General features: G+C 41.2%; 1 protein-coding gene and 1 long non-coding RNA gene across 2 annotated transcripts in view; both read right to left on the bottom strand.

The window, feature by feature from the left end:
• Positions 1-11,022, bottom strand: part of DYRK1A (dual specificity tyrosine phosphorylation regulated kinase 1A) — a 117,246-nt gene extending 106,224 nt beyond the window's left edge. The window contains exon 1 of the mRNA XM_081004431.1: positions 10,117-11,022. The gene's annotated coding sequence lies outside the window, so the exon portion shown is untranslated. The remainder of the gene's footprint in view (positions 1-10,116) is intronic.
• Positions 11,023-11,549: 527 nt separating this feature from the next.
• On the bottom strand, positions 11,550-25,019 carry LOC308476705. The gene is made up of 3 exons (XR_013986055.1): positions 24,596-25,019; positions 23,242-23,361; positions 11,550-15,834 (listed from the first exon to the last, which is right to left on the bottom strand). It is a non-coding gene; the product is annotated as an uncharacterized lncRNA (long non-coding RNA).
• Positions 25,020-25,053: the final 34 nt, after the last annotated feature.

The raw sequence follows: 25,053 nt of genomic DNA, 5'->3' as shown, positions 1-25,053 counted from the left end.
AGAATATCCCTTCTTGCAACTTGAAGCTATTGCCTTGAGTCCTACCCTCAAGAGCAGAAGATAATATGCATGCTCCCTCTTCCATGTGACAGTCTTTAAGATATTTGAACATGGCTATCATATCTCCTCTCAATCTCCTCTTTTCCAGGCTAAACATACCCAGCTCCTTCAATCGTTCCTCATAAAGCTTTGTTTCCAGACCCTTGATCATCTTGGTTGCCCTCCTCTGAACATGTTCCAGCTTGTCAAGATCCTTCTTAAATTGTGGTGTCCAGAATTGGACACATTATTCCAGGCGTCCTTATGCCAAAGTAGTTTTACTGGCTCTGCATCTTACTCCTATCCACTGTGCGTGACCGTGGCCCAATATAAACTTTCTCCTCTAGTTAACAGACTCTGGCCTAATTCTCACCTAGGGAGTGTCCAGGGGTCAGTAAACTTTTTCAGCAGGGGGCCGGTCCACTGTCCTTCAGACCTTGTGGGGGGCAGGACTATATTGGGGGGGGAATGAACAAATTCCTATGCCCCACAAATAACCCAGCATTTTAAATAAAAGCACACATTCTACTCATGTAAAAACTCCAGGCAAGCCCCACAAATAACCCAGAGAGGCATTCTAAATAAAAGGGCACTTTCTATTTATGTAAAAACACACTGATTCCCAGACCGTCCACGGGCCAGATTTAGAAGGCAATTGGGCCGGATCCGGCCCCCAGGCCTTAGTTTGCCTACCCATGATCTAGGTCATACTACTTCACATAACGGAATGCTCCTCAATACTAAAGATTCCTTTCACAGAAAAACTGAACTCTCAACACGTTACTCATGTGAAGGGCTCTCATGTATCAATGGAGGAGCAGGGTCATGTTGGTAGCTGCACTCTTAATATTTCATGACCAATATCTCTCCACCCCAAGCAGTGTTAGAAATTAGTCAGGCACCAGACAAGTTTTGCGGCTGGCACAGGTCTAATTGTGACCACGTAAAAATCTCTGGGTGACAGGCTGGCAACTAGGGAAAGCAAAATGTCACTTAGAGAAGGATCTGAAATATTTTCCTTGAAGCCTGGGCTTGTTTTATTCTACATTGTTTGATATTTTAATGTGTTGTAAACTGCTTTGAGATTTGTTCTTCAAAATATAAATCAGTGTAGAAATGAAATTAATAATACCATAACGACAATAACAACACCCCACTGGGAAAAAATGGTGCCTAGATATTCTATTGTGGTGACCATAACCCAGGTTTAAGGTGCCATTTAGCAATCAGATTATATATCTGAATGTCTAACACTGACCCCAAGTGTCCATGTACTGAATACTTAAAGAGCAATACCTACACATGTGCTCACACTTAAAGATAAACAGATGCCACACATGGATGCTGGGAGGCAGAACTAGTTCAGCTGCAAAACAGCTACACATTTCTAGTTCACAAGAGAATTATCCATACCAGTAATTGTGAACAAGAATTATGCACCAGAGCAGAAGACTCTACTAGTCCTTTCTTGCATCTATATTCTGCAGTGTTATATTCTGCAGTGTATAGTCCAGATACAGGTTCTATCTCAGAAAGAAAAAGCACTGTGTGCCACCTACAACCACCTACTGCAGACAGCTCATATATTTTCCAACTCATTCTACTCAGGCCCATTCCTGCTTTGCTTCTTGACTCTGCAAACATTTTCCCAGTACAATACCTACTCCCCCCCCCCATGAGTTGGAACTGCCTTTTGAAAAGTGATTTCAGCTTTTCTCTATAGCCAGCAACTTTGTCCTATAGATCAACCACTTCACCCCAATCAGCTAACTAAAACAGACGCAACTTTCAGAAGTTCCAGATCCTCCTCCCCTCATGAACCTACAGGTAGTGCATGAAATCCCTGCATGCATGACCCTGTATATTTTTTTGTTCACTCAAGTCAGTTCTAAATTTGAATATTCAATAATAAGCAAGAAAAGTCGCACAAGTCAAAGAGCAATCAAGTTCATAAATAGAATTTAAAAACATTTTAGGAGCTATTTCTGCTCATAATGAAGTTGTAAATATATTTTCACAAAAATTATCAGTTACTGTTACTTTTGTCAAAATAAATTAAAACAATTCTTTAAAAAGATAGTTAAAAAGACTCTTAAAAAACTAAAAACTCCCTTAAAAGAATCAAGTCTTCAAAAAAGTTATATGAGCCAAGAAAGTCTTTAAAAGAATCCTTCCAAAAGAATTTAAAAATTATAAGGTAGCACCTTAGAGACCAACTGAGTAGTTTTAGGTATAAGCTTTTGTGTGCATGCACACTTCTTCAGATACTTTTATTACTTTTGTGTAGCTTACATAATACATAAAACATGGTTGATCATAACTACATTCTATGTTTAGACAGAGCAACTACGGAAGTATTTAATTCTTGCATTTGCCTGCCAGGGAACAAATTTTCATTCATACTAAAGGGATGGACTGTCCTATGTCACTGGCCTTTCTCCAATTAACTAACTACAACTTGAAATTCCCCCTTTTTCATGTTGTCCCCAGGCAAAATGGGACTGAGAACTGGGATGGGGAGTGAGAAAAATAGCAACACGGTTTGCAAATGTGGAAGATAGGGGGTCCCTGATGGTTAGAGTGAAGGAGAGAAAGAGAAGTGGGGCTGATGCAGGGATAGAAAAATTAATAATTGTGAAGGGACAGAAACCAGGTAAAGGGACTTTGAATGATTAGCGAGCATTTGTGTAAAGGAAAAGGAAAAGATAGACCACAAGTTGACTGGCAGGGTTTTAAAATGAACTGTTCTCTTCTAAAAATTAAAGTTTCAGTTTAATTCACTCATACTCAGATTTTAAACTTAATTCAAAGACAATTCCTTTAAAAAAACTGCTTACAGCCTGATCATAAGAGCAGTACTGCTAAATCAGATCAACAGTCCATATAAGACAGCATTCCTTTTCCACAGTGATCAGTCACATGCTTCCAGTAAGCTCATCAGCATAGAACAACTTGGAGGTTCCATTTTACTATCATGGCCAATTGCTACTGATAGTGTTTTGAATCTTCTTTTTAAACCAGCTAAGGCAGTGGCCATAACTTAATACAGAATCATAGAATTGTAGAGTTGGGAGGGACCAAATGGTCATCTAGTTCACCCCAGCAATGCAGAAATCACAGCTATATACAGAATCACATCCAAAAACACAATTCCAATTAAGTACACTTGGACCTTGGTTCTCAAACAGAATGCGTTCCGGGAGTCCGTTCAACTCTCAGAACTGTTCAAAAACCAAGACACGGCTTCCGATAGGCTGCAGGAGCATCCTGCAGCCAATCAGAAGCCGCAGAAGCCACACCAGATGTTCGGCTTCTGAATTTTTTTTCAAAACCGGAACACTCACTTCCAGTTTTCAATAGTTCAGGAGCCGAAACGTACGAGTTCCAAGGCATTCAGCAACCAAAGTACGACTGTATACTTAAGGTCTTTAAGGCCTATCATATATATATTCAATCCCCTTTTCCAACCCATGCATTTTACTGAAGTTCTACAATGGCTAAGTTCACATGTCATGTTCAACAACAATTCAAAACAAAACATGGTTTAAAGTGAACACACAGCATGCTAGTAGTGCACGTTGCTCAAGAGTTTTTCATTCTGCTGCTGTTCCACTCTTGCTACTCTGCACTGTTGAGAACAAGCCAAAGTGTGGCTTTGTGATTATGTCTGAACTCAGGCTTTCGGTTTCTCCCCGAACAAGCCACAAGCAGTAATCAAGGTTTATTCCTTACTGCTCACTGTTCATTTAGAGAGAGAAACTGAAAGCCTGGGTTCAGACATCACATATTTCTTTTCCAATGATGCAGTGTGAGTGGGATAGGAGCAGAGCAAGAGCTTTATTGGAGCATATGCAAGTACGCTGCCCATTAACTACACCATGGTTTGTTGTTAGCTACAGATTAATATGCCATGCAGACTGGGCCACTGTATATTAACAAAAAATACTCGTAAATAACTTGTGAACCTAACTTGAACTCTACCATCTGAGATTAAAGGTCCACATAGTCCATCTTCCCATGTCCCACAGTGCATTGAGATGCCTCTTGGAATTTCAGAGCCAGGCTTGAAGGCAACAGCACTATCCCATTGATGCTCCTCAGCAACAAATACTTAAACACATACTACCACTAATACTGGAAATTCCATATAGCCATCAATGACTAGTGGCCATTGACAGGCTTATACTCTATGAATTTGTCTAATCCCCTTTTATAGCTATGTAAGATAGTGGCCAACCATATCTTGTGACAGCAAATTCTATAAATTAAATGTGCATTTTATGAAGTACTCTCATTCGTCTAGCTTGAATCTTTTGCTAACCCCTAGAATTAGGAGGGGAGAGAAGATTCCTCTCTATCCAGTACTCCAAAATATGCATGCTTTTATATAGATCCCTCTTGTCGCACCTTGGCCACCTTTTTTTCCTCAACTGAGAAATCTGAAACATTGTAGCCTTTTTTCACAGTCAGTTTTAGAAATTCAGATATGTAAGCAAATCACCAAATGGCACCTTCAACCTGGGTTATGATCGCCACAACAGAATGTCTAGACATCATCCTTCCTAGTGACGTTTATTATGAATAATATCATTATTCGTTTTATTTATATATTACTTTATATTTTAAAGAAAAATGTCAAAGTGGTTTACAACACATTAAAAAATCAAATATAACAATCCAGAATAAAACAAAATCGAACTTCCAAAAAAAATTTCAGATCCTTCTCTAATTGACATTTTGCTTTTCCCAGGTTTATTTACCTACTTGATTTATATAGCTGCCCCATAACAGAAGTACCCTAGGAAGCCAGTGTGGTGTAGTGGTTAGAGTGTCAGGTTAGGACCCTGGAGAAAAGGATTCAAATCTCCACTCAGTCATGAAGCTCACTGAGCGACCTTGGAGTCAATCACAGCCTCTTGACACTGTAGGGATTAACTGAGGAGCAGGATGAACCATGCACTCCTTGGAGGAAAAAGGTGGAATATAAATGCAATAAATAAGCTATTCTGCTTACCTGCTTAAGCAAGCTGGAGAGGCCAGCCAGGTGGAGATGTCTCTATGTGGTCCCAATTGGACCTGCACCAGTTGCAAAACATACCTGGCACCAGCCCTGTTTAGGGAAGTTTTAAATATTTAATGCTGTATTGTTTTTAACACTTGATTGGAAGCCGCCCAGAGTGGCTGGGGAAACTCAGCCAGATGGGCGGGGTATAAATAATAAATTATTATTATATTATTATTACCAGGCTAAGTTTTAACACTGCTCATAGTAAATAAGTTCCAGACCTCTGATCATTCTGGATGGCCTTTTTTTGTACCTTTTCCAGCTTTACAGTATGGTTTTTGAAATGTGGTGGCCAGAACTGTACACAGTAATCCAAGTTTGGCCACAGCATACATAGTATAACTGCACTGCAATAGTAGTTATCTTATTTTCAATCCCTTTCCTAACAACGAATAGCATTAATTCACCCTTTTCATAGCTGCCGCATACTGGGTTGACATTTTCATTGAGCTATCTACCAGGACCCCACATTCCCTTTCCTGTTTAGTCACTACTATCAGTTTGAACATCCATCAGCATACAACTGAGTGATAGCCAATTAAATCATAATCAGAGCAGACGCACTGAAAACAATGGAGTCAAGTAATTTTTCCACTGTATGTCTAACTTTGGTTATCACTCATAATGTGAAGATTTTATGTGCTAACATGCATCATTTTACACTTAACTGAAAACTTTAGTTTGCTTCAAAATAGGGAAGGGTTGGGGCTCAGTGATAGAGCACCTGATTTCACACAGAAGGTCTTACTTTCAATCCCCGGGTGTCTCCAGATAGGGTTGGGAGAGAACCCTGCTTAAAACCCTGGAGAGCCACTGCCAGTCAGAGTACATAATACTGAGCTATATGACCAATGGCCAGACTTTGCCTTCCTCTGTATAATCCTATTAAACTTCCGTCTGCAGTGCAAGTAAGACTTTATGACCACAGACTTTAAAGACCAACGACAAATTCCAGAATTCTGACTACTGAAGTTTAGCATTAATAAGGTTGTTAAACTCTTCTGAACTCCTAGCTGACAGCTAGAACCAGACCATGCTTCAAGAAACTTTGGTTGACTTTTCTAAACTACTGAACATAGCTCCCTGTGAGACACATGTCTATGTGTTCCAGATTTAATAATGCCAGACCTGACTTTTAAACCTCCATGAGCAATGTTTGTTCCCAAAGATCTGCAGGTAATTTTTTCCTGAAGCCAACATACACTGTCTTCAAAAGAAAATACTATTAGTTGTATACACTGAGGCTGCAATACTATACTAACCCAACCAAGGAGTAAGTGCTATCAAATGCAATGTAGCTGTCTTCTAAGTAGACATGTACAGGACTGAGTTCTGTAGAATTCACTGATTTCAACAGAATTCAACTTTATCTAACTTGTCAGTGAATACCGTATTTTTTTCGTCTATAAGACGCCCCCATGTATAAGATGCCCCCTATTTTGGGGGACTTAGATTTAAGAAAACGGGGGATGGCCCCGTGTATAAGACGCTCCATAATTTTTGACATAAATTTTTAGGGGAAAAACCTAGTCTTATACATGGAAAAATACAGTATACTGTGCACCTTCTACATAATTAGTAGAAGAAATATTATTAATTGTATTTATTACTCACCCTTTACCCTAAGGTCCCAGGGTGGGTCACAACAATTTAAAATGCAACATTAAAAAGTTTACAACCATTCAAAACTTTATAGCCACAGAAGTATGGTGATTCCTAAATATATACATTTCAGATATCAAACGTCAGGGTAAAAAGGTGTTTTCAGCATTGTCTGAAAATTGTATAGCAAAGGTACCAGACATACCTCTGTGGGACAGGAGTTCCACAACTTAGGGGCTTCCACAGAGAATGCCCTCTCTTATATCACCTCCTGCCCCCTCCCCCAAGCTTCCGAGGGCAACCAAAGTACCAAGATGGCCCCCACTGCTGAGCTTAACACCCAAGAAGGTCTGTAGGGAAGGAAATCATCTCTCAGATACTTATTTTCATTAAGTTTTTAGAAAACAAAAAACAGTAAGGCAAAATAAAACTGTTCAAAATTCTTGTATAAAACTAAGATACCTGTGCAATTAACCAGTTTCATTCAATATCATATATCTCTTTTGTGTCACTATTACAAAAGTTAAAACTCATTTTCCCAAGTTTCAATACCAAAATTACCAATACATGACGCTATGTATTACAAATATCTACTAAGGATTAAGGCAAGGAAATTCCCAGTCATTAGAAAAACCATAGCCAGATTAAACCTGACAAAATCTCTTTGAAAGTAAACTAAGGACAAGAGTAGCAGCCAGTTATAAGAAATTTCAAACTTTACCTTGTGCAACTGTTCTTAAAAAGGATATTGAGGCTGCAATCCTAAACATGCTTACCAGGGAGTAAGCCCCTCTGATCTCAGTGGGACTTATTTCTGTATAAACATGCACAGCATAGGGCTGTAAATATAACTTTTCTTTATTCCATATTTTTATCAATTTCATAATACTTTTAATTTTTGAACAGAACTTAGTTTGAAATAACTTAGTTTGAATACTACCACTCATGCAATGAAATTATCCCTTCCTCTCCTTCCTCCATAATAAACCTTCCCCTAATCTTCTCTGTGGGTTCCAGAGAATTGCACTGAAAATGTATTTTAGAAGATGGGCAGTCTAAATTACTGTATGGCATCAAAATGCCAATCTACTTTCTAACTTTCTTCTAACTGTCCTATTCTGTGCAGGGAAACAACAACCATGACAATTTAACTCAGACTTAGATGAGTTTAAAAGAGTTGTCTAAACAGACATGTTAACTTTCGTTCAAAAGTTTACACACAGTAAAACTGGGTTATACCATACATTTTACCATGACATGCATTAGTTTTATAATTCTTGAAACAATACTATAGTCTGGCAAGTAGAATGGTATTCCTACCAAGACTCTAAAAGAAGACAGCTCCAAGTTAGGGTGCTATCCAACTAAGTTACACTCAGAGTCAACCCACTGAAATCAATGAAGTCCATTTACTTCAATGGGGCTACTTTGAATATGACTAACTGGAACTTTCACATGCAATTTTAAACATACTTACTGGGAAATAAACCAATGAAACTAATGAAAACAGCTAAACTTGCTTCTAAGTAAATATGAACAAGAATGCACTGTAATTCATTGATTTTAGACTCCAGTTACTGAAGCATCTAAGGCTTGCAACCATGCTTTCACAAAATAAAAAAATTAAATGGAAATGAAAGAATTCAACTATAATTTAATATATAAATAGAATGAGTTTATATGAACAGTCTATGTGCTGTTCTTTATCTACTCAGAAGCAAGTCTCTACTCCCAGTAAGCATGGTTAGAATTGAAGCTTTAATACTTTATCTGGAGTTTAAGGCTATGCAAAGTGAACTATTCTCCTAACTGATGGCAATGATACAGTACTGAAGGCTGTAGTTTTCAATACAGCTTCCTGGCTAAGAGTACACCCTTGACAACACAGTAAACATTCAAATTCAAAATCTGCAATGCATTGTGTTTTGTAGCATAAATTCTTCTCTATTTAAATACAAAAATGAAACACTTCTCTATCAGAATAGTTCAGAACAATTTCTTGACATGTATAGCCTTCCTTACCTGTGAAAACCACCTAGCAGATTTTTTAAACATGCAGACAGTGCATCCCATCTGAAAAGTTGCTTTGCCAGCAAAGATCACAGGATGGGGCAAACTGAGTGCTCACAGCAACATATTTCATGTCCTTAGGTCAACACAACAAGCAAATGTACTAGAGCAAGTATTTAGGCTCAAGGTGCCAACCTTTCTGGGAAGGAATGAGCTCTCTCTCTCTCTTAATAGTTTCAGGTAAGTTCTATGAAGAATCAGGTTCATATTAAACTAATTTTCCCCAGCGAGATTATCATCATAACATCTGTATGTCAGTAATACAATCCTATGCATGTTTACTCAGAAGTTCCACTCAATTTAATGGGAAGTGTCCCACTTAATTCAATGGGACTTCCACCTTTGCATCCTGAGAGTTCAACTTCTTGTCTATGTGAAATCCAGAAATAGTATTCACTCAAAAATTGCTTTAGTACATGTACATACATAAGATTAAGATATCAAGTGAACTATATTAGTTAATCTGTTGGTTAACTTAATAGATTGTTTTTTGATAACTCAACAGTGACCAGACAGCTAATCAAAGAGTCTTGATGGGAAAACCCTTTACCCATTTAGTTGAGTGTAGACTCAACTAAAATGTGCAGCATACTCATTTGGAAGCAAGTCCCTTTGCAATAAAATCTACTTCCTAGTGAAAGCAGTTTGGGATTGGCATAAAATGCAATTAAAGAATGAGAAAGGAATCATTTGGGAGATGCTTATTCTAGTTGGGATAACTGATTTCACCCCACCACATGACAGAAGCATCCAATTCAGATGAATTATTTTTGCTTCTGGCGTCTTTGGCAAGGGAATGAAACCCTCCCTGAGTGACAGAGTACATGGGTACAAGTGACCCTGGCGTGACGGGAAACACCAGATTTCCCATGGCCAAACCCGACTTCCATACCAGTCAACCAGATACCTACTGAGGAGCACCTAAAATTCACCCGTATCCCTACAACAGGTGCCATCTGAGAGCTGCTGACTTTCCGCCACTTGCCCAGGGGGTTACGAAGGAAACTTCTTCCTTCCTCCCCTCTGCCATCCTGGCCCAGGTACGGGCGACGCCGGGCTCTCAGGACCAATCCCATAGCCAGGTGGGAAGGGTCTCCCAGGCCTCAGCCGTCACCTTCACGATTTAGAGCACGGGCGGAGCTTGCCCTCGCCTTTCCAGGCCTAGCCGGAGAGGAACGGCGGGTGGAGGGACAGCCGGCACCTGCCTTTCCTCCCGCTGGGTCGGCCACCTCCTTCTCCTCCCCACCGGGGCGGCCAAGATTCCCTCTTCAAAATGGCAGCGGCCCCTCTCCCTGTGCCGTTGAGCCGGCGGCCCCGCTGCCAGAGGCCCTGCCGCTTACCCGTGTGTGGGGCGGTGGCCGCCTCTAGTCCGCGTCCGGGGGCCGCAGTCGTCGTCCTGCTCCTGGCCGAGGCCTCCTTTCCCGGGATGCAAGGAGGGAGGGGGTGGCCGGGGGCGGCGGCGGCAGCAAGCAGGAGCGGCGGGTGGTGGTGGTGGGTTCACTTCATTCCCCGCCTCAGCCAGCGGCCCAGCCCAGCCAACGTCTCCGCAGTCCTCCTCCTCCTCCTCAGCCGGCTTGCCTCGCTTAGTCCGCCACGCTCGGGCCCTGTGCAGAAAGGGAGCAGAGCAGGGCCTCGGCCCCGGAGCGGAGCCCACAACCCACCTCCCTCTTGCGGGAGGAGGGCAGCCCGGCCCGGCGGGCGGATCCGCGGCGTTTCCTGGCCGGGCAGATTTTCTATCGCTCACAAAATGGCGCGCGTTCCAAACCTGCGCAGCGATCGGCAGCGGGGCCCGGACACGGCGCGGCGGCACCTCAGCTCCGGCTGCTGCCTGAGCCCAGGCCAAGCAGAGCGGAGAGCGCAAGAGCGGCGCGGGCGAGAAGGGGAGCGCAGCGCTGAACCGAGCCCCCGGGAACTCCTCGCTCTCCCTCTCTCGCTCGCTTGCTCGCTCCCTCTCCCTCGCGCCCCCTCCCTGCCTGCCAGCCAGTCAGTCAGTCAGCCCCCCGCTCTCCTCCCCCTCCCGAGCGCTGCTGCTGCTGCTGATGCCGCCGAGCCGGCTTCTCTGGAACTGCGCTTCGGAGCACTCCTGTCTACACGCACGCTCACCCCGCTTCGCCTCGCTACCGCGGACCAAAGCGGGGTAATTCTTCCGTTTCCTCCGCGAAAAAATCCGAAGGGAGACGAACCAATGTAAAGTTATAATTCGGGCGGGAAGGAATTTTTTTTTCAAAAAAAAAAAAAGTCCAACTGACAAAATGGCGACGAGAAGAGCCTGTTACTATAGCAACTGTCAATCACGCCGAAAGAGCCCCGCCCCTCCCAGGCGGGAATCCGCGCTGATGGAGAGGAGAGGAACGGCCGAAGGCGGGGCTTGGTCGCCTTGGCGACTGCTGCTTCATTCCCTTCCCCGCCGTCCGGTGATATTATAAATTCCGAGGCACGCACCGCTCTTGCTGTCATTAGCGCCTTCTCGGAGAGGGCTCTGGCTCGCTGCGGTTTTTCTGGGGGAGTCCGTTCGGGAAAGGAGCCGGGGAGCGGCCCGATGCATTCTCGGAGACTGCTCCAAGGTTACAGGGAGGTCCGCGGGCCTCAGCGCTACCAAATCTGTGTTGCGAGGACCCAATACGGTTTGTGTTCGTCTGCTTTCGCATTTGGACCTGCCTCGGTGGGAAGCGACCTCGGGAAGAAGACACAGAACCACAAGGCAGGAGGGTGCAGCGCATTCGGGATGTACGAGTCAATTGGCGAAGCTACCTACAAGCTGGAGAGGAGGATGCTTGGGGCGCTTAAACAGATCTGCATTGCTGTTCTCAGCCAAATTAATGTCTAGTATAAGTTTCCGTGAGTTTCCAGACCTAATACAGAAGCTAATCTGAGCCTAGTGAAATATTTTTGAGTGGCCTACCTATGGCAAAACAGGAATGCCATACCTTCTCACACATACACCTGCATTGTCAGATGTTAAGAACAACCGGAAAGCATGTGGCCAACTAATTTAACTTTTGTTCAGTCTTCTTTCTCCAAGTCCAAAAGACTCCCTCCAATTTCTTAGATATGATTTTTTATTTTTATTTTTACAGAATGGCATTCATGGTATAAATCATTTCAATGATTCAGTCTTTGACTTTCTGCTCATAGGCCAATCTGCAATGCCTTCCTCCAATTAACTATTTTTTTATTTGCTTGCCAATTTTTTGGTGTGTAAATATGAACACAGGCCATCAAATAAGTGCATGATGCATTAGACATCAGTTTCGCTCACTCAACCTGCAGCCAACCCATTTTTGCCTGGATGTGAAGAATTACTTATGAACTTTAACTACAGTGAAGCAGAGCAACATATTGCTTCATGGTCTTTTAGAATCACTACCCCTAAAAACTTAATAATTTAGTTGGTTAGTCTTAGCTAGATCTGCTATAACTAAGATAATGTTTAAAGAAGAGAATGATAGTGCAAGTTGAAGAATACATCTATTTAGGACAAAAAGTATATATATTGGGGAGAGAAAATTAAACAGTGGAAATGAAGAGAGGAGTAAAACAATCATGGGCAGCCTTTGAAAAACTCAGCTTCATAATGAAACAAAAATATCTCCTTAGATTTTAAGGAGTTAAATACAGTCATACCTCAGGTTAAATTTGCTTCAAGTTGAGCGTGAGCGAGTTGCGCTCCGCGGCAACCCGGAAGTAACGGAGTGCGTTACTTCCGGGTTTCGCCGCTTGCGCACGCACAGACGCTCAAAATGACGTCATGAGCAGAAGCGGCGAAAAGCGATGCGTGCATGCGCAGACGTGCCGTCACTAGATACATTTACCTCTACTCTAGATGCGAACGGGGCTCCGGAACGGATCCCGTTCGTATCTAGAGGTACCACTGTATGGGCATATTACCTGTAATGTTACAGTGTGGAGAACTGAACCGTGACACAAAGAAACATGAACAGCTTAAGAATAACACCTAAGTCAAAAGATAATATATATAAGTAGAGTAGATAAGGCAGGAATGGGGAATCGGAGGTATTTCAAATACTGCCATGCAACTCCCACCTGGTATGACTAATTGTCAAGGATGATGAATATTTTGGTCCCACAATGTCTAGTGGCCTGTAGAGTTCCCATCCCATTTAAAGGCTTTTGGTCAGAACCCAACAGGATTCTACTTCTTAAATGCACAAGAATATGTTTGTCAAATATTTTAGTGGAATTCATACTTCTGGGAGAGCTTGATGACCCACAAATCTCCTTTGAGTTCTCTGGCTTTCCTTTTCCTTCCTTTTCATTTGCACACATGGCACAAATATTGCCTTATAAATGGACTACCAATATGTTCATCTGCTAAAGTTCTGAAGCATATTAAACCCTATTAAAATATATTATCAGATTAATCTGCTGCTAGTGCTAAGCAAGCCTACTGGTGTATTCAAAATCTTTTGAAGACTCAAGTGCCATTAACAACACAGTATACCACTTTATACCCACCATGAAATTCATGAAAAGAACATTCCATATGTAAAATAAACTGCACGGGTACTCTTCGAAGTGTTCCAGTTCTTCAAGACTGGTACTCGAAATACTTAATGCTTCCTTTGGAAGAGTTGAATGGTATAACTTAAATGGATAAAAACCATATAAATTATGCTTTGCTACTATTTAGCAAAGAAATTAGTAATGGTAGAACAAATAACTTGTTGTTTCATAAAGTTAATGGGGTTGAAGTGTAGCAGAAGTCTCCGATAAGTATTTTTAAAGTTAACATGTTAACTTTCAAGTGCATGCTTATTGGAAACAAGTCCCATTGGATTCAGTGGGACTTTTCCAAATCTGATTAAGATCTGACTGCTATTCTTACATCAGGACAATGCTCCAACCCAAAGATTTATAACACCAAAAGTTAAGTACCTACAACAAAGTTTACCAACAATGTGCAAAATCACTATTCTGGCATTGCTGCATTGTATGATTCGGGTCAAACTTGTATTTACTCAGAAGTAAGTCCATTTGAATTTAATAAGGTTGCTAAATCATGTTTATGTTTAGTTAGATGTAAGTATCATTGAGTTTAATGACTTCACATAGATTGCAGCTTAACTCCAAAGTAGATGTCCATAGGACTGCAGCCATGCACTCAATCCTATTGATGTGTAAAAATATTCCACTAAGGTTCAAATTTACCCCTTATTTTAAATTACTAGGGTTCTAGGTTAAATGTAATAATGATCAGCAGTGATAAATAGTGTAGGAATTTAATGTTACAGGGTTAACTTCAACATAGTTTGTAACATTTTCATTTTTTTTTCTTAATTCTTAGATTAACATTGATACAACTGTATCGGGTGCAAAATGCTTTATTGCAATTGCTATCATTATTTGTAATAATGAGATTCCTAATACTATAAAATGCTTTTAGCAACCTTATGTTAAATTATTGTGCCCAACATGCAAAGGATTCGTTATTAAACGGCACTGGAATTATTTTTTAAAGATTCAAACATGAAACAGCCAATAGTCTGCCATTTGAAAAATACTAAATATGGAAATTTATGAGTCTTCAACAGCTGTTATTTCAAAACCTATGGGAATCCAAGTAGTTCTGCAGCAGATATGGCACTCCACTAATAAGCCTGTTAAATGAAAGTGATTCCCATTTTAAAACATGGATTTGTCCCAAGCAAACCATTTGAAATTGTTTTCAAATACAATTAATAATTCCTTCAATTTTGTTTGTGAAAGTATACAAAGAATCTCATGGCCTTAGTCCCATAATAGCTCACCTGAGTCAAGTCACTAGGATGACAAAATGTTCCAAGAGAAGAATGCTCCTTTCAGGGTGCAATCTGCCCATGCCCTCTTCCAGAATATTCCATTTCATCCTTCTTCACTGATTCTACACCCCTCAACAAATACTCAGCATTCTGTGGCCACTGAATATGCTCAATCCTCATTGGGATGGCTTATTTTAGTCTCTACCCCTTCAGATCTAGTTCTTTAGAACCTTATGAGTTTCCCTTACGCCTGCTGAATCCTCAATTACAGGCATCTCCCCACTTACACAGGGGTTATGATCTGGGGCCCCATGCGCATAAACAAAAATCGCATAAGTGAGGAGCACCCTATAAACATCTCTTAAATGCCCTCTCTGCTGCTCTCGCCCCAATCCAGACCAAAAATATTGTATCCAAAAATATCCACAACTAGAATTGAAGTGCTGGGGCCAGCTGGAGACGCACAGAAAAGAGGCTGCTGTGCTACTGTATGCACCAGCTATTAGGCTGGGAAGCTGAGCAGCCTAAACAAAGCCTCCCTGTGCCTGTGGTCACATTAGGGCTTCCTCTGCCCTCACTTATGGGGAGGGACTCCTTGAGTGCCACAAGGGCCCTCCAGCTCTCTCCCACTGTTTGCAGGTTTGAACTGAATTATTTATTTCCTAGCATTGCACATAGGTGGGGACATGCCCAGACTTAATGTGTTTGCCAAACAACATATCAGATAAGTCTGATATGAAAAAAGGAGGTTCTTAGAAGTTTCATTTACTCCTTTTTCTCCTTTTACAATACAGTGGTACCTCAGGTTAAGTACTTAATTTGTTCCAGAGGTCCGTTCTTAACCTGAAACTGTTCTTAACCTGAAGCACCACTTTAGCTAATGGGGCCTCCTGCTGCTGCCGTGCCGCCGGAACACGATTTTTGTTCTCATCCTGAAGCAAAGTTCTTAACCTAAGGTAATATTTCTGGGTTAGTGGAGTCTGTAACCTGAAGCGTATGTAACTCAAGGTACCACTGTATTAAACCGAGCTATTGTTTCAGTCAAGTATTTGTATCTTGATTAATATTGTTAATTTGAACCAAGAGCCTCATGCCATTGCCCAAGGGTTGGAATAGGTTTAGCCAAGTCATTGATCTTGGACCAGATCACCAGATCACAGAGCCCTCTTCAGGTACAGAAAAGGATACACAACGTCCTCTGGTCGGGAATTAAGCCTCTGAATAGTGCACTAATTTCCAGACATAGATCCAGCTCAGATCCTAGCCTCTGATTTAAGCGTCAGTCTTCAGCTTCAATTCCTAGGTTGGAGACAATTATATAGTCCTGGTTTATCAACTTGCACAGCACCTAAGGCTCAAACACAGCCTTGTGGTTATCACTACAGCAATTAGACATCATAATCTTGCTAAAGTTAGTTGTGTGACTTAGTCCCAGTGCTTTTTTCAGAGGGTGCTCAATGGTATGCAGTACCGGCATCTCTTTTTTGTTGTTAAAAACTGTGGCACTTACTGTAACAACTTCATGGTGACTACCAATACCTATTTTTCTAGGAAAAAAGCACTGAGTGTGACAACTTTCAAGAATGGTTGGTCACTGAATATTTTGGCTGGAGTTTGAACCAAATTACATATAACAATGGGACTTGAACTAATTGCAACTAATTTGTTCAACTGCTTTCAACGGGATAAAGTCATTGTTACCTTTTTAGCAAGAGAAAGGAGCCAGTAGCTTTAGATCTGCAGTAGCTTATTAGTTCCCATGAGTGTTATTTTGGTGGAGCTGTGTGCATTCCATATTTTGATATTCCACAGGAAAATAGGTTCCCAGCTGCCACAATGTTTCCAGTCCAAAGCACTGAACAACTTGGTGCATAAAGGTGATTCCGATTACCGTAAATATCTAGAAGAACTTTCTGACAGTATGAGCTGTTAGACAGCAGAATGGACTCCCTCAGAAAGTGATGGACTCTCCTTCCTTGGGGGTTTTTAAGCAGAGGTGGGATGGCCATTTGTCATGGATGCTTTTTTTGAAATTCCTGCATTGCAGGGGATTGGACTAGAATACCCTTGGGGGTCTCTGCAAATTCTACAATTCTAAATACTTTAAGAACACTTCTTTCTGTAGAGTCCTGCCCCAGAGTTAAGACTGCTGGAAAGGCTCTCCCTAGCATCCATTCAATAGGTGTTATACATCAGAAGACTACATGCCTTCTCCATTGGAGCACCCTGGCTTTGTAATCCTTTAAACTTGAAATTCATTCAACATTCACACTGTTAATATTTAGACATGACTACTGATGTAAGTATTTTGAGGTTCCCACTGATGTTCAGTGGAATTTGGTTTGATATTTTCACTAAGTTTTTGTATTTGATTACATTAACATTGTTATTTTATTGTTACCTGTCTCAAGATCTTTGGATTCAATGCAGGATACAAATCATCAAATAAATAAATAAAATTTATGCAAACTTGCTAAATAAATAAGAGATAAAAATGTCAACCTTGCCCAGCAAATAAATAAATAAAATTCACCAGTATGGCAGTGAATAACCAGGAAGGAGATTTTGGGGTTGTGGTGAATAAATTCATTGTGCCATCATGGGTGTGAAAAAGTAAAATTACATATTAGGAATGGAATTGAAAATAAGACCACAATATAAATAGCACATTTATATAAGGGTACAGATACTTCTATATAGAAGTTTATTGTGGATAATGTGCTATTTGTGTATGTAAAGTTTTGGTTTGGTTTGGGCAGCAACAATATCACCATCAAAATGCCAGCCCATACTTTATATTTGTTTATTTTTAAAAATACTTAAATACTGCAATTTCATTAAAAAGATCAAAACAACATACAGCAAATACACACACATATACATATACAATAAAACCTACATAAAAACTAAAGCACAGTTCACCGGCTGACTAAAACAGAAAAAAACCTTTAATTTTCAGTATAAGCCTGACGTCATAGAAAAGTTTTTTAACAGATGTTTAAAAGTTAATCCTGAAGATGCTTGTTGTTTTACTATGACAAATAACCCTATATACATTTGCACTCACTGCTGTTATGGAAGATTATCATTGTATTCTATATGTAGCTTACTACATGTGTAAGGAATTTTTGGTCCATTTATTTATTTAGAGCATTTGTGTACCCCACTCTTCAGCCAAAAAGTGTCCCAAAGCGACTTACGTACAACCAAAACAAGTCCCCACCCACAGGCTTACAATCGAAACACACACACACACACACACTGTGCAAGGGGAAAGGGACAGAGAGCAAACCTAGCTATTGTGCCTCTGGTGCTTCCAAACAATACACGTATTCCTATTTCCACCAACTGCCATATGCCAGGGGCACGTCTTAATATCAACAACCTGGTTAGAAGGAACTGTTCTCTCAAGATTTTCATACAGTGCACATAGGGGTTACCTTGAAGATCATACTAACAATACATACATCAGGCAATAATAATACAGAAGTATTGCACAATAACTCTTTATCATGCTTCTGCAAGTCTTAGATAAATGTAACTCTTCTACAAGACCTTAATATTATTTTTTATTTAAAAAACACAAATTGATTCCAAAGATACAAGCCCCGCTTTCACACATTGTGAAATATAGTTACTAAGGTTAGTAACATTTCCTCTCGCATGGATCTCAAGTATGGGACAGTAGGGTGTTTCTTATTATCTTTACTTATTAACTATCCCGCGGGTAGCGCTGTGGGTTAAACCACAGAGCAGATCAGAAGGTCCGCGGTTCAAATCCCCGCGAAGGGGTGAGCTCCCGTTGCTCAGTCCCAGCTCCTGCCAACCTAGCAGTTCGAAAGCATCTCAAAGTGCAAGTAGATAAATAGGTACCGCTCTGGCGGGAAGGTAAACGGCGTTTCCGTGCGCTGCTCTCGTTCGCCAGAAGCGGCTTAGTCATACTGGCCACATGACCTGGAAGCTGTACGCCGGCTCCCTCGGCCAATAAAGCAAGATGAGCGCCGCAACCCCAGAGTCGTCTGCGACTGGACCTAATGGTCAGGGGTCCCTTTACCTTTACCTTTACCTTTACCTGTACCTTTACAGGCCAAATTCTAACTTTATATTGTGCATGTGATTGCTAGTCCCTTATACTATGTAGTATATATACCATATAGTATATTCCCTCCCTGCAATCTTTTCTAAGGACTATTCATGTTGACACAACCAAAATAAACTTGATGGGAAATGAGACAATGGCGTCTATCTGGCTGAAGGTAACTCACCCAAATTCAAAAGTGGGAATAGAAAGAGCAACAAGGATAACAGCAAATTGTTCTTTGTTTTTCAAAGCATAGTTAAATTTTCTCTTCTTCGACTAACACCATTTCACACCAAATGTTGTCTTAAATACTGAATACAACTATTAACACTTTTCAAAAATAACATTCACAACACTTTTATCACTACTAGATCTAGCTGGGAACTCAAGTCTTACATTTGCTGAAGCAGCAAGAAAGTAACAATCTAATACATTAACCATCTCTAAAATATATACTATATTTAATCACTCTAGGAATGAAAGCATTAATTTTGATGCAACTGTATCGGTCAAGAATGGTCTCAACACCTCCTCTCTGTTTTTAAATGTAACCATTCCAGCCTTAAGATGTTTGAGTTATTCAAATATTCATGTATCAATATATCTTTTTCTGGTGGTAGCTTACCTACCCGCTTCCATATTTGGATAACAAACTAAGTCAGAAAGTTATTTGAGGGGGTCAAGTTGTTTCGTTTTATTTTTGTCTATCACTAATAACGCTAAAAAAATGTGGTTGCTATTACTTCCATCTCTATAACCAGCCAATCAGAAAAGGAGGGCTGTAAATAACTGGTCAGTCACATACCTTGAATTACAGAGACATTTATGTATGCTTAAACATAGCAGAACAGCACAACTGTGAATGAAGCCATACAGCAAAATGTTAAAGCTGTTAAAATAATGATATATTATCGTCAACACTCATTTATTTCCCTGGATTATTATTTTTTGCCTATCACATTTGGACAAATTCCTTGTGCATTTTATTTCAATTTTACTGTCATATTTGAGATTCTTCTGTTGCTATCCACAAATCATGCTATTTATAGGGAATCAGTTTAAGACAAACATATAACAGAATAATCACTGAACGATTTATGCAGACTTTCAATGCAATGTTCCATAACATTTTGAGAATATTTATGCAATGCTTAAGTCAGAAAGAACAACTGAAATTATAGAGTAAATTGGTATACTGCTCTCTTACATGTAAATAATACCTAATAAATAGTATTAGTCTATAATACTAAATACTAATTTAGTATGTAAATAGTAATAATATTCTGTGCTGGGACCTTCAGCAAAAGTCTAGAAAAAGCCATGATATTATTTATAGATATACCTGATGATATCCAATGTTAGAGTAAACCCATGGAAATAACTGAGCTGATATCACCCATTATTTCCCAGTTTTACAACACAAAGTAGGCATATATGAGCATATCACGGCCTAGGACCCTCCTACCTATGGGACCGCCTCTCCTAGTATGCCCCACGGAGGACCTTAAGGTCCATAAATAGCAACACCCTAGAGGTCCCTGGCCCTAAGGAAATTAGATTATCCTCAACCAGAGCCAGGGCCTTTTCAACACTGGCTCCGACCTGGTGGAACACTCTGTCTCATGAGACCAGGGCTCTGCAGGATCTGATTTCTTTCCGCAGGGCCTGTAAGACAGAGTTGTTCTGCTGGCCTTTGGCTTAGAATCAGTTTGATTCCCTCCCCCTCTTTCTTTTTCCTTTCTCCTCCTGTGAAGAGGCTGCATCCTAATGTGTTAATGTTGTATTTTAATCTTGTTTTTTAAATTGTATTTTAATCAACTTGTTTTATTATTGGTTGTTAGTCGCCCTGAGCCCGGTCTTGGCTGGGGAGGGCGGGGTATAAATAAAATTTATTATTATTATTATATGCTTTGAAATCTCTTGACCTCAGAATCACAAGGTTGGATCCAGAGATACTTGAGGTATAGGTGAGTTCCCACAAGGCAAGACACAGCGATAACAGCAAGAACCTTTATTGAACTACATAACTGGGAAACGGGCAAAGCAACTGCTTACATACATTCCTGAAAGCCAGGGCTCCAATGTGATTGGTGCTTGGCTGTCTAAACTTCCAAGCTGCAAATCATGACTCAGAGTTCAACGGCCAATGGCAGAGGCCCAAATCCTGAAATGTTCTGTGATTGGACATCATGTATTGAATCAGAACACAGGAGCTCAGAATCCTTTGTCCACACTCAAGCTCAGGCAAACACAGACCACTGAATACAAAACAATACTCATGCAATGGGATGCAGGTGGCACTGTGAGTTAAACCACAGAGCCTAGGGCTTGCCAAGCAGAAGGTCGGCGGTTCAAATCCCCATGACGGGGCGAGCTCCCATTGCTTGGTCCCTGCTCCTGCCAACCTAGCAGTTCAAAAGCACATCAAAGTGCAAGTAGATAAATAGGTACCGCTCCAGCGGGAAGGTGAACAGCATTTCCGTGCACTGCTCTGGTTCGCCAGAAGCAGCTTAGTCATGCTGGCCACATGACCCGGAAGCTGTAATCTGGCTTCCTCGGCCAATAAAGCGAGATGAGCGCCGCAACCCCAGAGTCGGCCACGACTGGACCTAATGGTCAGGGGTCCCTTTACCTTTACTCATGCAACAGGTCTTTCCTGGCTCCTCCCACAATAGTCACCTGCATCCCAGTCAAAGCCACTCCTCAGAGTCAAGGACCCTCTGAAACTGTGTGGATGGGGCATGAGGGACTGTAGTGAGACAGGAAACTGGGAGAAATTGGTGGGACTGCCTTGCATAAGTGCATCCCCTTGTGGAAGGCATCTCTGGATCCAAGCCATACAGTCAGATCCTAGGCAATGCTACACAAAGTAGATAAGGTGCTAAGCTCCCAGCTCCAAGACAAGGAAATGCCATTTAAACTTTAACCTAATGTGGTTTCTAAGAGTCAGAAGCCACATTATGTTAAAGAAAATGGTGGGGTTGACAGCAATATTTTACACCACATTGTAAGGGTTGGTAGAGTAATCACATCCCTCCAACACTATTACAGTGATGAGGTGCTGATGGTGAGGAAATATCAGATACACTGTGTGCTAGAAAGCTGTCTGTGGACAAATGCCGGCTTTCTTGGTCTGAAAAGCGAGATAAGCGCTGCAACCCCTAGTTGACTTTGACTGGACTTAACTGTCCAGGGGTCCTTTACCTTTTTATATTGCAAGAATTCAACTGCCTTCATCTTGCCCACTTAAACCCGAGGAAAAGTAGAATAAATTGTAATGGACTCACATTGCTTACGTGGCTGGCAACAATATGTAATCTTTCCCTTCATCACTATCTGTTTCCTGGTAGTGTGTAAGTCCACCTCTTGTTAGCTACCGACCCCTCCACCAATATTTATTCTACAATTACTTATTATATAAGCCTCCAAATCTGCCCATTTGTTGCATGCACTCTGCTTTGCGCATTCAGTGTTGGGGAGGTCAATTTTCCTTCCTGCCACAGAACATCAGCAGAAACAATGGCAACAGAAACTTTTATGTGGAACATGATGGAGGGATGAGTTCTTCCAGTAATGTAGATACAAGCTTTTCTATATGGAAAGAGCGTGGTATTTTTCCAAAACAGAAAGGAATTATTATTATTAATGAAACACATACTGTGTATTCTTGAAATTTATATTCCATGCAGTATACTTCTGAAACAGAAAATTCTCTTTTACTAAAGCAGTAACAGAACTTGATGGGGAAGGGGGTGGGCAGGTGAGCAGCAGCAGCAACAGCGGAAAGTTGTCCATTGAAAGAGGACTAAATAGTGAATAACTGGCACTGAATAGAGTTAGCACTAGAATAGTGTTCACATGAAACTCTTTGTTGTATAGAATAATACCTAGTTAATTTTTCCTAGTCATTTGATGGCACTTGACACAACAGGAAATTAGATTCTTCTGGATTAGCAGTAAGAATTGGCAACACTAGTTCGCAGTAGTTCTTCTGTTTCACTGACGGGTTTGGGAAGGTGATGTTCATGGGACTATTGCCCCATTCTACCCCATGGGAATTCTCCTGTGAAGTGCCACTAGGGAGAATGTAGGTGTCACTCAATAAATCATCCAGAGCTTTGGGGTGAAGTGTGATGATTGATAGCCAGCTCTATCTTTCAATGTAAAGAAGTGTAAAGTGATGCATGTTGCCAAGTCAGCCAGGCACCTCCATGACAGGAGAAAGAGGAGAGAGACTGAGGAGCATTTGTGGGGTCGTCACCCTTGATAGACATTAAGAGGGCAGTTCGCAGCATTGGAAACTTTAACAATAGATTTAGGAGCTGAGGATTTAGCCCGTATCCTACATTCACATTTACATTGACAATTACACTTAGACAGTGCGTTTTCTATTTTAAAAAAAGTTTGGGGTAATCTCATTTTGACTCGAGAAAATCACCATTTTATAGTTCAAATCGGGGGAAATAAATACAGTCAATGGACAAAAGTACAAAGATTCACAAAATGTTTAGGGGTATACCGGTATGTACCCCTGTGTTCCCCCAGAACAAAGCACTGCACTTATCAACACGAATGGGTCTGAACTAGCAGTGACTGAATGAGGACTTTGGGTCTTATATTCTTACCTTTAATAGTTGTGTAAAAGAGGGCATTTCAGCAAGGACAGTTTGGAAGATGGTTCAGAGGGAAGAGGAAATCATTCTCTTCTCTTCTTCCAGCAGGAGCCTCTGCTGGTTCTCTCCTTTCTGCAAACAGAGAATAGCCATTATGGCTAGTAATCACAGATAGCCCTCTCCTCTATGAATTTGTCTAATCCTCTACTATGCAGCCCTCTACTAAGCCCTCTACTATACAGCTGAGGCAGTGGAAGACAGGAGTGCCTGGTGTTCTCTGGTCCATGGGGTCACGAAGTCGGACACAACCGAACAACTAAACAACAACAACTATACAGCTGCAAATAAAATGTTTAAAGTGTGTTTTAAGTGCAATATGCAATATGACACTAGGTGGGCCTTATGGAAAATTCAATGTATTTTTAAAAACACTTTTTAAAAAAGCATTTTCAGAATGTTTTTTATACGTGTGTAGAGTCCACCTAGGTTGGTGGATATCACTGCCTCCTGAGCAAATTCCATAGTTTAACAATTTGCTGTGTGAGACATACTTTCTTATATCTGTCCTGTATCCTCCAACATCTTAATTGGATGTCCCCAAGTTCTAGTTTTATGAGATAAAAACTTTTTTCTATCCACTTTTTCCATGACATGCATACTTTTATACACATCTATCATGTCACTTTTTTTTTGCTTCTTCTCTGAACTAAAAAGCCTCAAATGCTGTGACCTATACGGGAGTAACCATTTCATCTGGCTACAGTGTGCTTTCTTGTCAATCTGTGTACACATGACATTACCCACAATGAGACTTTTCTGTAGTTTCTTGAGAAATACTGCTGTTAAACCAGCTTCAATCTGAAAGGAAAACATTCATTGTAGTTGAGGTGTGCACACGACACCAATAGTGCATGTGCCGATGACAACGCATTCGCAGATGTCGAGCTTTTTTTACAATTTTCCCCCAAAGTTGCTGAGCTTTTTAAAGGATTTTACCCTAGGACAGATACTGCCAAGGGAGCCGGATTAGGCCCCCGAAACGGACTTTGGACATGCCTGCCATGACTGTGAACATTGGGTGACTACATCGCCGAAGCCCAAACTCTAGTTCAGGAATGTGCAGATGGAACTTGAAACACAGCTTGGGAAGAAAGACATCACTGCGTTTTAAGCCGCTAATGTGTACATAGCCTTAATAATAAGCCCCGTGAAGTCATCAATTTTCACATATTTTTGCATAGACGGCAGTGAAAGAGTTTCCTCATCTGATTTCTGCCTAAGCGCACTCTAAATAGCACTTTATTAAACGGGGTTTCTTCCCGGGTCAAGGTGCATATGGTTGAAGTCCCTATCATATAATCCTTACTGGGGCTTAACGGCGTTGCAAGGCCGGAGGAAAAGCCCTGATACAATCCCACTTTTCTTTTTTTCTTTTTTAAACATCTCCCAGCATACAGTGAGGCATGGACGTCACTTAGACGTCTTGCGTGATATAACGATATTTAATCTCTCTGGAACTGCAGCCTGGGAAATGTAGTTCGTTTCCAAAGCTGGCTTTCAGTGCCCAAGTTCTTTCCCGTTTTCACCCTGCCTGATCTTTCGCCCGCAATTCCCCGGTTTTTAGTTACGCTGAAATAGAAATAGGAACGGAGACGCGCCGCGTCCCCCCCCCCTTCCCGCCTTGCACTGTTGCTAGGCAGCAGACGAGGAAAGAGAGGGCGGGGACTCGGAGGAGCGGCCATTGCAATGACGTAAGCGGCGCGTCCAGTTTTAAAAATAAACGGCGCCTTAAGGTGTAACGTTACTGGGCCGGATATGACCGTT

This window comes from Podarcis pityusensis (assembly GCF_964106645.2).
Source record: "Podarcis pityusensis genome assembly, chromosome: 4".
Lineage (NCBI taxonomy): Eukaryota > Metazoa > Chordata > Lepidosauria > Squamata > Lacertidae > Podarcis > Podarcis pityusensis.
This window is presented reverse-complemented; position numbering and strand designations above follow the sequence as displayed.